The following is a 12,534-nucleotide window of genomic DNA, read 5'->3' as shown; positions in this document are numbered from 1 at the left end:
TCTCTGGTAAGGATCCTCTGAGCAGTTCACACTGTATATCTGCTGACAGTGATGATAATGACAGTAATACAACTGGGTCATGATCATAAAAACCACATGTTATAACAGACTTCTTGCAGGTGTTTTTTCTTCTTTCTCTGCCTTATCCTCGTTTTACAGAGAGGGAAGCTGGGACTCAGAGAGTGTCATTATGTTTGTTACCTCTGTAACCCCTGCCTTAGAGGAAAGAGACTCCAGGACAGGCTTGGAACAGGACCCACACTCACTGGAGCTGGGTGGGACCCCAGTGGGCTTTCCTACAGGACAGATAGGGCACCAAGCCCCAAAGCAAGAGAATGGTGACTTGGATATGGATTCCTTTGGTCTCGTTACTCCCCAGAAAGGTCCCAAACACCTAGGTCTGGACATAGCAATCCTGCCAGGGCATGTATGTCTCTATAAAAAGCTGTAATTGGTATGTTGACATCACGTTTCTATGGAACCACAATGCTTAGGCTACTTCTCTACCTGTAAATGCCTCTGTATACTCATACATTCTTTGCCCTTTTGCTGAAAACAAAACAGTGTCCGTTAGGTCACCATGTGAGAAAGCATAGTAATTAGAGGTACTAGATTGGGACCCAGGAAATTGGTAGAACTTTGCCCAGGTTGATGAAACAAAGAATGTGCTTGTCACAAATTTTGTTTGTTTTCAAGAGACATTGTAGAAGTATGATCAGTACACAGAGCCCCAGATAGATATCCTAGGGTCCTTGGAGATGAACTAACCCTTGGAGAGTCAACAGAGAAAGTCAAGGCCATGCTGAACCAGTAAGCCATCTGTGGTAGACAACTAAGAGATTGTCTATAATCAAGTGACTGAATGATCTAGATAACATACAAAAAAATATCTAAGTAGTCTGAGGGTTATTTTAAGGAAGCAGACAAACTTTTACAGTTAGTCAGTAAGCAGAAAAGTAGTCAGTTGAACCACATGTTAATTTTTCATAGGTAATTCTTATCCTCCATTCTCAATATTTTCTTCCAGGAGTAAGGACATTCAAGACCAAGCACATCTAAGTCTCCATAAACTCACTCAACTCTCAGGAGAATCACATACCTGATTACTGAGGTTGGAAGGACAAATGGGCTGCATGGTCCAGGCCTCTCCCTTCAAATCTCTCGTAGCTGGCTGCCCTTAAGAAACACCTCTTATTCTCTGCCCTCAGAGGTGGGTCTAAAATACATCCACATCTCTTCTCCACTTTCTAGGTCTTGCTGGATTTGAAACTATTCCTATAACCCTGCTCTAAAATATTCGGACCTTTAAGAACCTCCAACATACACCCTTTCTCCACATCTGAGCTCTGAAAAAACTAATAGGACCAAAGAATAAGAAGAAAAATGCATTGACTTTATTATTTATAAAGGTAATGTTGGAGAATGTGGCTTAGATTTGCCACAAGACAGATGGGCTTCCTATTAATGAACTCCAGAATTGGACAGACCTTTCCACCCAGTAGTGTTTGTTGCCCAGGGACTGTTAGAAAAGTCAAGTAACTGCAATGCATATGTTTCAGATCTCTGATGGAGTCTTCTCTATGTGTGCTCAAAAAAAGTGGCTTCCTTAAAAGGCTACCCTTGTAGCAGATGAGAATACTTCTTTTGAGAAAACTTCTCAAAATGAATAATATTTTTGTTCTAATTGCATATTAATTGAGCCACCTTCTGAGGAAATAGCTTTCCATGTTCCTCAGGGAGTAGTGTGAAGGAATACCCTTTCATTTCTGTAAAAAGTATGATTGTAGTGAAGGCTTATCTTGTGAAAGGGGATTGGAACACATTTATAAATTTCTGGAATAGGATGAAATTCATGCATCATTAAAATTTCTCTTTAGATCCTGTCAAGAAAATGTAAGGAAATATTCAAAATCTCTGCCTATGCATAAAAACACAAACTACAGCCAGGTAACTATAGATAAAACATGCAAAAGAATTCTAGCATATTTCATTTAGGGATATATATATAGAATAAAACTATAAAGAAATGTATTAGAATGACAAATTCAAATTTTTGTGAATGATAATCCCTAGATAAGAAAGAGGCCAATGCATTCAGAAAAGTACTTCAATTGACAGCTATATGTAATATTTTATTTTTTAATAGGAAACTACAGAACTGTGTTTTATTACATTTAGAATTTCTAAAATGTTTTATAACCAGCAATGTTTCTATGAGCTTAATTCTGATTTCAAAATGAGTCATATTAATTTAGAAATTGTAGAAAAATAGTTAACTCCAGAATGAAATATATAACTAATCAAAAATTCTGCCATTCATTAAAGAAAAAGAGTATCATGTTTTTCCATTTCCTCCCATTACATTCTCTATCTATATTTATAATGTATATAAATTGCATGTGGTTTCACATATGACTCAACATTTGCTAAAGATCATGAGACTTGTTATTACTTTTTCCAAAGTTGACAAACCACTCTGTGTACCTAACCATTGGGGTTACAATCATATTTCTGTATTAGGGCTTAGGCCAGCACAAGGGAAGTGACTACCCATTGTCTTGTAGTCAAGGACCAATCTGGTATTTGGAATTAATGTCTCTTTTAGAGTCTGTTGTACAGCAGACCCATCTGGAGATCTGTTGTTCTGCACTATCTCTTTTCTGTTGCTGAAAGGAAAGTTGCTATTATTCTAGGGTTAAAATAGAAGGTAAAAAGAACAAAGAATGTAAACAAAGAAAGAGGTGATCTCTGGCTTCTTCCTTTCCACCATTTTCAGGGAATTAATTCTATCAGGAAATATTACCAAAGCTAATCCATCACATAAATATGTATTCATTTCATTTCTTCTGCACAATTCAAAGGATCTCTTCAAAGTGATCATTTGTAAAGACATCTCCTTTATGATATAGCAGATACCATACATATATTTGCTGAAATATTATGTATCAGATGTTTTTTAAAGGTTTGTTCATTTCTCATAACAGCTCTGAGGTAAATATCACTATGCCCTTTTTAGAGATGAATAAGTTCAAGCTCACAAAAGGTAACTCACTACTCCAGTGTCGCTCACAAAAGGTAACTCACTACTCCAGTTTCACATCCATCTTTAGAGGCAGAATGCAGGTCTTTAAAATATGTTCATTTGTATATATATTTTTTTCTGTTTCATATATTAATGTCAAATAAAAGATAATTTAGAACTATAATATAAATAAATGAATAAATGGCTGGACGTGACAAGCCAGATGAATATGAAATGCAAGCTGTATGATTCTACTGACAAAGTTACAGGAGTTCAAAACTAATCTGTTGAGAAAATGTGAGTTGGTGTTTGGGGGCAGGGCACAGGGAGGGAAATAATGGTCCAGAGTACAAAACTGAAAAAGTGATGGTGCAGGCATATAATCATACTGATATTTGACAATTTCTGATTTGTACAAGGGACATTGCTAGGAATCATAATAGGGAAAACACATTGATAATTATTTTTTAATGTTTATTTATTTATTTTTTAAAGAGAGAGCACAAGTGGGGAAGGGACAGAACGAGAGGGAGAGACAGAATCAAAATCAGGCTCCAGGCTCTGAGCTGTCAGCACAGAGCCTGATGCGGGGCTCAAACTTACAAACCATGGAGATCATGGAGACCATGGAGATCATGACCTGAGCCAAAGTCAGCTGCCTAACTGACTGAGCCACCCAGGTGCCCCTGATAATTATTACTATAAAAATTCCAGTCTTATAAGTGACATTTTTAAGTAACACATGAAAATTTTCAGGCTTTTAAAATTTTTCTTTATAGGCTGGATAAAACCAAAATTGCAGAAAGAATCCATGTTAAAATCTCAAATACTAGGAACCCTCCCAAATAACTTCATATTTTCACATCCTTCTGGGAAAACATAGTATCCGTTAATTATAATTTATACAGTCAGAGAAGCATATGTATATTCGTTGTAAGTGCATATTAAAGATGGGAGGCATTTCAAGGGTGGAAGATCTATCTGACCTGTGCAGTTGCTATAGAAACCTGATGTCATTGTGGCTACACTGAGAACTATTTAATAGAGACAGAAACACCCTGGCGAAAAGAGCAGGTCCTAAATTCAGGTGTTTGCAACTCGGTACAGTGGGTCTTTGTGGTGAGGGCTGAACCTCCATGTGGTGTGGGAAGACCAAAGGATCCCAATCCGAGTTGCCTCTTTCTTGCTTTGGGGTTCAGTGCCCTGGAAGTCTCATAGGTAAATTCATTGAGGTTCCACAGAGCCCCAGTGAGTGTGATTTCTACTCCAGGGATGTCCTGGAAATGCCTTCCTGTAAAGGCAGGAGCGCAGAAAGACATGCAATGACTCTTTCTGAGACCCAGCTTTCCCCTCTGTAAAATGGGGATGAGAATGCTTCACCCACAGGATGACTGAGGACAGTCTGTGGTACACATGAGCAAGTCCATGGCCCTGTGCTTACTGTGGGATCATGAATGCCTATATGAATTCAGGCCACTTCTTACTCCTTTTCAACTCTTTTGATAGGCAATAGAAGAGGAAAAGAGAAGAAAAGGACCCTCTGAGAAGTGTATTATAGCATGTAGTTGTTATGACTCTGACCCAGTTGTATCAGTATCATTATCACTAACCTAGTGCCTAGCATGGTGCCAGGCACATAGTTACTCCAGTAAAACATAATAACTGATTGATCTCTCTCTCCTTGTGCAGTTCTTCATGTCAGTTACCAAGTTTATATCAGGTGCCTAAAAGAGGAAGTTTTTGAAGTTTCTACTCCAGATTGAAGGGCAGCAGTCCTCAGGTGACTCCAGCACCTCACATCCCTGGTGGGATACGATGCCTGGCTCGAGTTCATAGATCTGAACAAAAGAATAATGTGGAATATCTCATGTGATGTTCACAAAATAACCTAGAGAATCTACTTGATCTTATCATGGGACAAGTAGTTTAGCAGGTGGAATTTCATCCCTTCAGCAGCTGTATGGTCTGTAGTAGCCCTTGAGGTCCATCTTAGAGAAGTCCTTTTTTTTTTTTTTTATCTGAATGGAAGGAATGAAACAGCTTGACAAAAACTTGGTTTTTAACGTGCATTTGCAATAAATATGCATATATTTTTCTGACTGCATAAATTGAAATTAATGACTCCTTAATTCCCTCAGAAGGATGTAAAAGTATGTAGTTAGTTAGGAGAGTTCCTAGGAATTGAGATTGTAGCATCAATTCTTTTCTGCTAACCATGGTTATTTATTCTATAATGAGAAATTTTTAAGAGCTTAAAATTTTCCACATGCTAGTTAAAAATGTTAGTTATGGTACCAATGTTAGAATCATCTTTATGAGTGTGTTTCTTCCTTGTAACTAATGTATTTTTTCTCTATGAATACTTCCGGTGTGTGATTGGGTATACAAGTACTGTATTAACATCTCATATCCTCATTAAGAATTTTAGCCTTTAGCATAAGAAATTGCGTTTTATTCTTTTCAGATTCATTTTGTTCTCAATTTTGCTCACTAATATCAAGGTTAAAATCCCTCATTTCTTGTTCCCAAATGCCTGAGATATATTTCCTTTTTATAAAAATTTTAACCTAATTATTTTGTGTTATGCAAATGTCTGAAAATAAGTATACTTTTGGAATTTCTTTTAATAGGCAATTTGAAATTTTTTTTCTTTTACTCAGTAATTCAGGAACAATTTATGGTAACTGATATGATCAATGTATTTGATCATTCATGTTCAATTCTGCCACATTGTCTATAAACTTATGAAATGATATATTCTTACACTAGATTGTGTGTTTCATTTGCTATCTCTTTAGTATTCAGAATTTTTCTTGATTTGTTCTAGTGGTATTTTTATACTAAATCCTTAACTAACCTACTTAATATACTTGGTACGGAATGAAGTCTTAGTAATAAATAGATAAAAAGTCAAATGATATGAACAGAAAACTCACCATAACCAATATACACACTAATTAAAATTTTAAACCTATGCCAAGTTACATACATAAAAGAATGCACATTAATATTTGGAGCTATCATAGTGAATGAAATAGGCAAGTAGCAAAAAATATACATAATGTATTAATTAGGGGAAAGCAAGATATGTAAATGAACATGTGTGACACTGGAGTAATGAGTTACCCTTTGTGAGCTTGAACTTGCTCATTTGTAAAATGGGCATATTGATATTTACCTAGAGAGCTGTTATGAGAAATGAGCAAACATTTAGAAATTCTCTGATACATAAAATTTCAGAAAATATAGTATGGGCTTTGCTGTATTCCTCCACCCACAAAAGAGATGTCTTAAAAGTTAACATCTCACAGAGACCATTTGTATTGAATCATAGGAAAGGAAATATGTATATATAACAGGTAAGCTTTTGTGATTATTTCTTCATAGGATGAAATACATGATGCTAATGTAAGTGAAGTTGCAAAGGATGACCTCTTTATTTTTTTGAATGTTCTTTCTGATCATTTTACCTTTAATTTTGACATGGGGACAGGAACCTTCCTTTGAGGCACAGAAAGGAGACAGTACAGAATCATATATCAAGATGGGTGTTCTGTACAACATACTAAAATCAGGAGATGTGAATCGCAAATGGATCTTTGTCTATAGTGCCATGGATAGTCACTTCGCCTGTGCCAGCCTCACCCTAACACAGAGAAAAGATTGCATTTCCCAATGTTTAGGGTTGGGGACTTTGAGACACAGTTGCTTGTCTACTTCAGAATATCTAATAACTGGTTTTGTGATCTTTAGCAAATGTTGAGTCACATGTGAAGCTCACATGTAATGAATTTACATTATAGATGCATGAATTCAGAATACAATGGGAGGAAATGCACAAATATGATACACTTTTTAAACAATAACAAATGGTAAGATTGCTTCTTAATTATATATTTCATTTTGGACCTATTTTTTCCACAATCTCTAAATTAATATGAATGAATTTTAAAATATAATTAATTCTCATAGGAACATTACTTGTTATAAAATATTTTAGATAGAAAGTATAAAAATAATGTAACACACTTCTATAATTTCCATTTAAATAATAAAATATTACATATTACATATAGAGCTGTATCTCGCTTGAAGTTCTTTTCTCACTGCATATTTATCTAGGGTAATAACCACTAATTGACTTCAGATTTTTCATTATTAATAGATTTTTATAGTTTTATTACATATGTATATATACCTACATTAAATGTACTATTATCTTGCATGTTTTATCTATAGTTGTCTGGTTATAGTGTGTATGTGGGGGTAATGTGTGGGTAGAAGGGTGGGTATAAGATTTTGAACATTTCCTTAATTCTCCATTGAAGAGATTTCAGGAACAGTTTTAATGTTTTGTCATTTTTATCCTACTCTGGAATTTAAAAACTTGTTCCAATCCCCTTCCACAAAATGAGCCTCCATTGCAATCATACTTTGTCAAGGAGTGAGAGGTATTGCTACATACCACTCCATGAAACACATGGAAAGCTGGTTCCTCAGAAGGTGGCTTGATACCAATCAGAACAAGGGATATTTATTCATTTTTGAGAAGTCTTCTCACAGAATGTGTCCTGAAATACTTTCTCCTGCTACACAGATAGCCTTGCAAGGAAGCCACTTTTCTTGAGTACACATATCCAGGACTCCATCAGAGAGTAGATACATATGCATAGCAGCCCTTGACCTTTCTGACTGTTCCTGTACAGCATTGCTGGGTGGAAAGTTCTGTCCATTGTGGAATTCATTAATAGGAAGTCCAGCTGCCTGTGGAAAATCTAAACAACATTGTTCAACATCACCTTTATAAGGAATAAAGTCAATGTAATTTTCTCCTTACTGTTTTGTCCTATATCTTACTTGGTTCAGAGCCCAGATGTGGAGAAAGGATGTGTTTTTGGAGTTCTTAAAATCCCAAGCCTTTTGGAGTAAGACCACAGTAGTTTAGAATCCAGCAAGATATAGAAGGGGAAAAGAGCTGTGGATGTATGTTGCAGAGAGTAGTGGATCTATGTTGCAGAGAGTATGGCCGGAGTCACAAAAGATGAGTCCACAAACAAAATGCAGTTAAGTGAAGGTCCTCATACTCAAGTGGGAATGAGGTCCAGACTCCAGAATGAAGCTTCTTTTTATTAGGATAATTGCTAAAGACTGCGTGCATAAAGTCAGCTAAGCAAGTGTGTTAATCAATATAAAGGTTTAGCTTTTCTTTTCTTTCCTTTTTTGGTCATGGGTTTATATTTATTTATATTTTTATATGAAATTTATTGTCAAGTTTGTTTCCATACAACACCCAGTGCTCATCCTAACAGGTGCCCTCCTCACTGCCCATCACCCACTTTCCCCTCCCTCCCACCCATCAACCCTCAGTTTATTCTCAGTTTTTAAGAGTCTCTTCTGGTTTGCCTCCTTCCCTCTATGAAACTTTTTTTCCCCTTCCCCTCCCCCATGTTCTTCTGTTAAGTTTCTCAGGATCCACATAAGAGTGAAAACATATGGTATCTTTCTCTGTATGACCTATTTCACCTAGCATAACAGTCTCCAGTTCCATCCACGTTGCTAAAAAAAGGCCATATTTCATTCTTTCTCATTGCCAAGTAGTATTCCATTGTATATATAAACCACGACTTCTTTATCCATTCATCAGTTGATGGACATTAAGGTTCTTTCCATAATTTGGCTATTGTTGAAAGTGCTGCTATAAACATTGGAGTACAAGTGCCCTTATGCATCAGCACTCCTATATCCCTTGGGTAAATTACTAGCACTGCTATTGCTGGGTCTTAGGGTAGTTCTATTTTTAAGTTTGTGAGGAAACTCCACACTGTTTTCCTGAGTGGCTGCACCAGTTTGCATTCCCACCAACAGTGCAAGAGGGTTCCCGTTTCTCCACATCCTCGCCAGCATCTATAGTCTCCTTATTTGTTCATTTTAACCACTCTGAGTGGCATGAGGTGATATCTCAGTGGGGTTTTGATTTGTATTTCCCTGATGAGGAGTGACGCTGGGCATCTCTTCATGTGGCTGTTGGCCATCTGGATGTCTTCTTTAGAGAAGTGTCTATTCGTGTCTTCTGTCCATTTCTTCACTGGATTATTTGTTTTTTGGGTGTGGATTTTGGTGGGTTCTTTATAGATTTTGGATACTAGCACTTTGTCTGATATGTCATTTGCAAATATCTTTTCCATTCCATTGGTTGCCTTTTAGTTTTGTTGATTGTTTCCTTTGCAGTGCAGAAGCTTTTTATCTTCATGAGGTCCCAATAGTTCATTTTTGCTTTTAATTCTCTTGCCTTTGGAGATGTGTCAAATAAGAAATCGCTGCAGATGAGGACAGAGAGGTTTTTTCCTGCATCCTCCTCTAGGATTCTGATGGTTTCCTGTCTCATGTTCAGGTATTTCATCCATTTTGAGTTTATTTTTTGTGAAAGGTGTGAGAAAGTGGTCTAGTTTCATCCTTCTGCATGTTGCTGTCCACTTCTCCCAGCACCATTTGTTAAAGAGGGTGTCTTTTTTCCATTGGATGTTCTTTCCTGCTTTGTCAAAGATTAGCTGGCCACACATTTGTGGGTGCAATTATGGAGTCTCTATTCTCGTCCATTGGTCTATGTGTCTGTTTTTGTGCCAATACCATGCTGTCTTGATGATGACAGCTTTGTAGTAGAAGCTAAAGGCTGGGATTGTGTTGCCTCCTGCTTTGGTCTTCTTCAAAATTACTTTGGCTATTCGGGGCCTTTTGTGGTTCCATAGAAATTTTAGGATTGCTTGTTCTATCTTTGAGAAGAATGCTAGTGCAATTTTGATTGGGATTGCATTGAATGTGTAGGCTGTTATGGGTATTATTGATATTTTAACAATATTTATTCTTCTAATCCATGAGCACAGAATGTTTTTCCATTTCTTTGTATCTTCTTCAATTTCCTTCATAAGCTTTCCATAGTTTTCAGCATACTGATCTTTTACATCTTTGGTTAGGTTTATTCCTGAGTATTTTATGATCCTTGGTGCAATTGTGAATGGGATCAATTTATTTGTCCTTCTTGAGAGTTTTTATTAAGAAAGGATGCTGGATTTTGTGAAATAATTTTTGTGCATCTATTGACAGAGTCATATGGTTCTTATCTTTTCTTTTATTAATGTGATGTATCACATTGATTTGAGAATGTTGAACCAGTCTTGCACTGCAGGAATCAATCCCACTTGATCATGGTGAATAATTCTTTTTATATGCTGTTGAATTCAATTTGATAGTATATTGTTGAGAATTTTTGCATCCATATTCATCAGGGATATTGGCCTGTAGTTCTCTTTTTTTGCTGGGTCTCTGGCTGGTTTGGGAATCAAACGAATGCTGGCTTCATAGAATGATTCTGGGAGTTTTCCTTCCCTTTCAATTTTTTGGAACAGCTTGAGAAGGATAGGTATTATCTCTGCTTTAAATGTCTGGTAGAATTCCCCAGGGAAGCCATCTGGTCCTGGACTCTTATTTGTTTGGACATTTTTGATAACTGATTCAATTTCTTCACTGGTTATGGGTCTGTTCAAGTTTTCTATTTCTTCCTGTTTGAGTTTTGGAAGGTTGTGGGTGCTTAGGAAATTGTCCATTTCTTCCAGGTAGTCCAGTTTCTTGGCATATAATTTTTCATAGTATTCCCTGAAAATTGCTTGTATTTCTGAGAGATTGGTTGTAATAATTCAATTTTCATTCAGGATTTTATCTATTTGGGTCACCTCACTTTTTGAGAAGCATGGCTAGAGGTTTATCAATTTTGTTTATTTTTTCAAAAAACCAACTCTTGGTTTCATTGATCTGCTCTACAGTTTTTTTTTTTTTTAGATTCCATATTGTTTATTTCTGCTCTGATCTTTATTATTTCCCTTCTTCTGCTGGGTTTGGGGTGTCTTTGCTGTTCTGCTTGTATTTCCTTTATGTGTGCTGTTAGATTTTGTATTTGGGATTTTTCTTGTTTCTTGAGATAGGCCTGGATTGCAATATATTTTCTTTTCAGGACTGCCTTCGCTGCATCGCAAAGTGTTTGGATTGCTGTCTTTTCATTTTCATTTGTTTCCATATACATTTTTAAAATTTCTTCTCTAATTGCTTGGTTGACCCATTCATTCTTCAGTAGGGTATTCTTCAACCTCCATGCTTTTGGAGGTTTTCCAGACTTTTTCCTGTTGTTGATTTCAAGTTTCATAGCATTGTGGTCTGAAAATGTGCATGGTATGATCTTTATTTTTTTATACTTATGAAGGGCTTTTTTGTGACCCAGTACGTGATCTATCTTGGAGAACATTCCATGTGCACTGGAGAAGAAAGTATATCCTGTTCTTTGGGATGCAGAGTTCTAAATATATGTCAAGACCATCTAATCCAATATATCATTCAGGGCCCTTGTTTCTTTATATATTCTCTGTCTAGATGTTCTATCCATTGGTGTAAGTGGAGTATTAAAGTCACCTGCAATTACCACATTCTTATAAATAAGGTTGCTTATGTTTGTGATTGCTTGTTTTATATATTTGGGGGCTCCTGTATTCGGTGCATAGACATTTATAATTGTTAGCTCTTCCTGATGGATATACCCTGTAATTATTATATAATGCCCTTCTTCATCTCTTGTTATAGCCTTTAAAGTCTAGTTTGTCTGATATAAGTATGGCTACTCCAGCTTTCTTTTGACTTCCAGTGGCATGATAAATAGTTCTCCATCCCCTCACTCTCAATCTGAAGGTGTCCTCAGGTCTAAAATGAGTCTCTTGTAGACAGCAAATAGATGGGTCTTGTTTTTTATCCATTCTGATACCCTATGTCTTTTGGTTGGAGCATTTAGTTCATTTACATTCTGTGTTATTATGGAAAGATATCTGTTTAATGTCATTGTGATATCTATAGGTTTCATGCTTGTAGTGGTGTCTCTGGTACTTTGTGGTCCTTGCAACATTTCACTCACAGAATCCCCCTTAGGATCTCTTGTATGGCTGGTTTAGTGATGAATTCCTTGATTTTTTGTTTGGGAAATCCTTTATCTGTCCTTCTATTCTGAATAAAAGACTTGCTGGTTAAAGGTTCTTGGCTGCATATTTTTTTTTCTGTTCATCACATTGAAGATTTCCTGCCATTCATTTCTGGCCTGCCAAGTTTCAGTAGATAGGTTTGCTACTACCCTTATGTGTCTATTGTAAGTTAGGGCCTGTTTATCCCTAGCTGCTTTCTGAATTCTCTCTTTATCCTTGTATTTTATCAGTTTCACTATGATATGTCATGCAGAAGATCGATTTAAGTTATGTCTGAAGGGAGTTCTCTGTACCTCTTGGATTTCAATGCCTGTTTCCTTCCCCAGGTCAGGGAAGTACTCAGGTATGATTTGTTCAAGTACACCTTCAGCTCCTTCCTCTCTCTTTTCTGCTTCTGGAATTCCTATCATACGGATATTGTTCCGTTTGATTGCTTCACTTAGTTCTCTAATTCTCCCCTCCTACTCCTGAATTTTTTTTTTATCTCTCTTTTTTCAG

This window comes from Panthera pardus, unplaced genomic scaffold (assembly GCF_024362965.1).
Source record: "Panthera pardus isolate Hobbes unplaced genomic scaffold, ASM2436296v1 HiC_scaffold_27, whole genome shotgun sequence".
Taxonomy (NCBI): domain Eukaryota; kingdom Metazoa; phylum Chordata; class Mammalia; order Carnivora; family Felidae; genus Panthera; species Panthera pardus.
The sequence above is the reverse complement of the archived record's forward strand: the minus strand, read 5'-3'. Positions refer to the sequence as shown.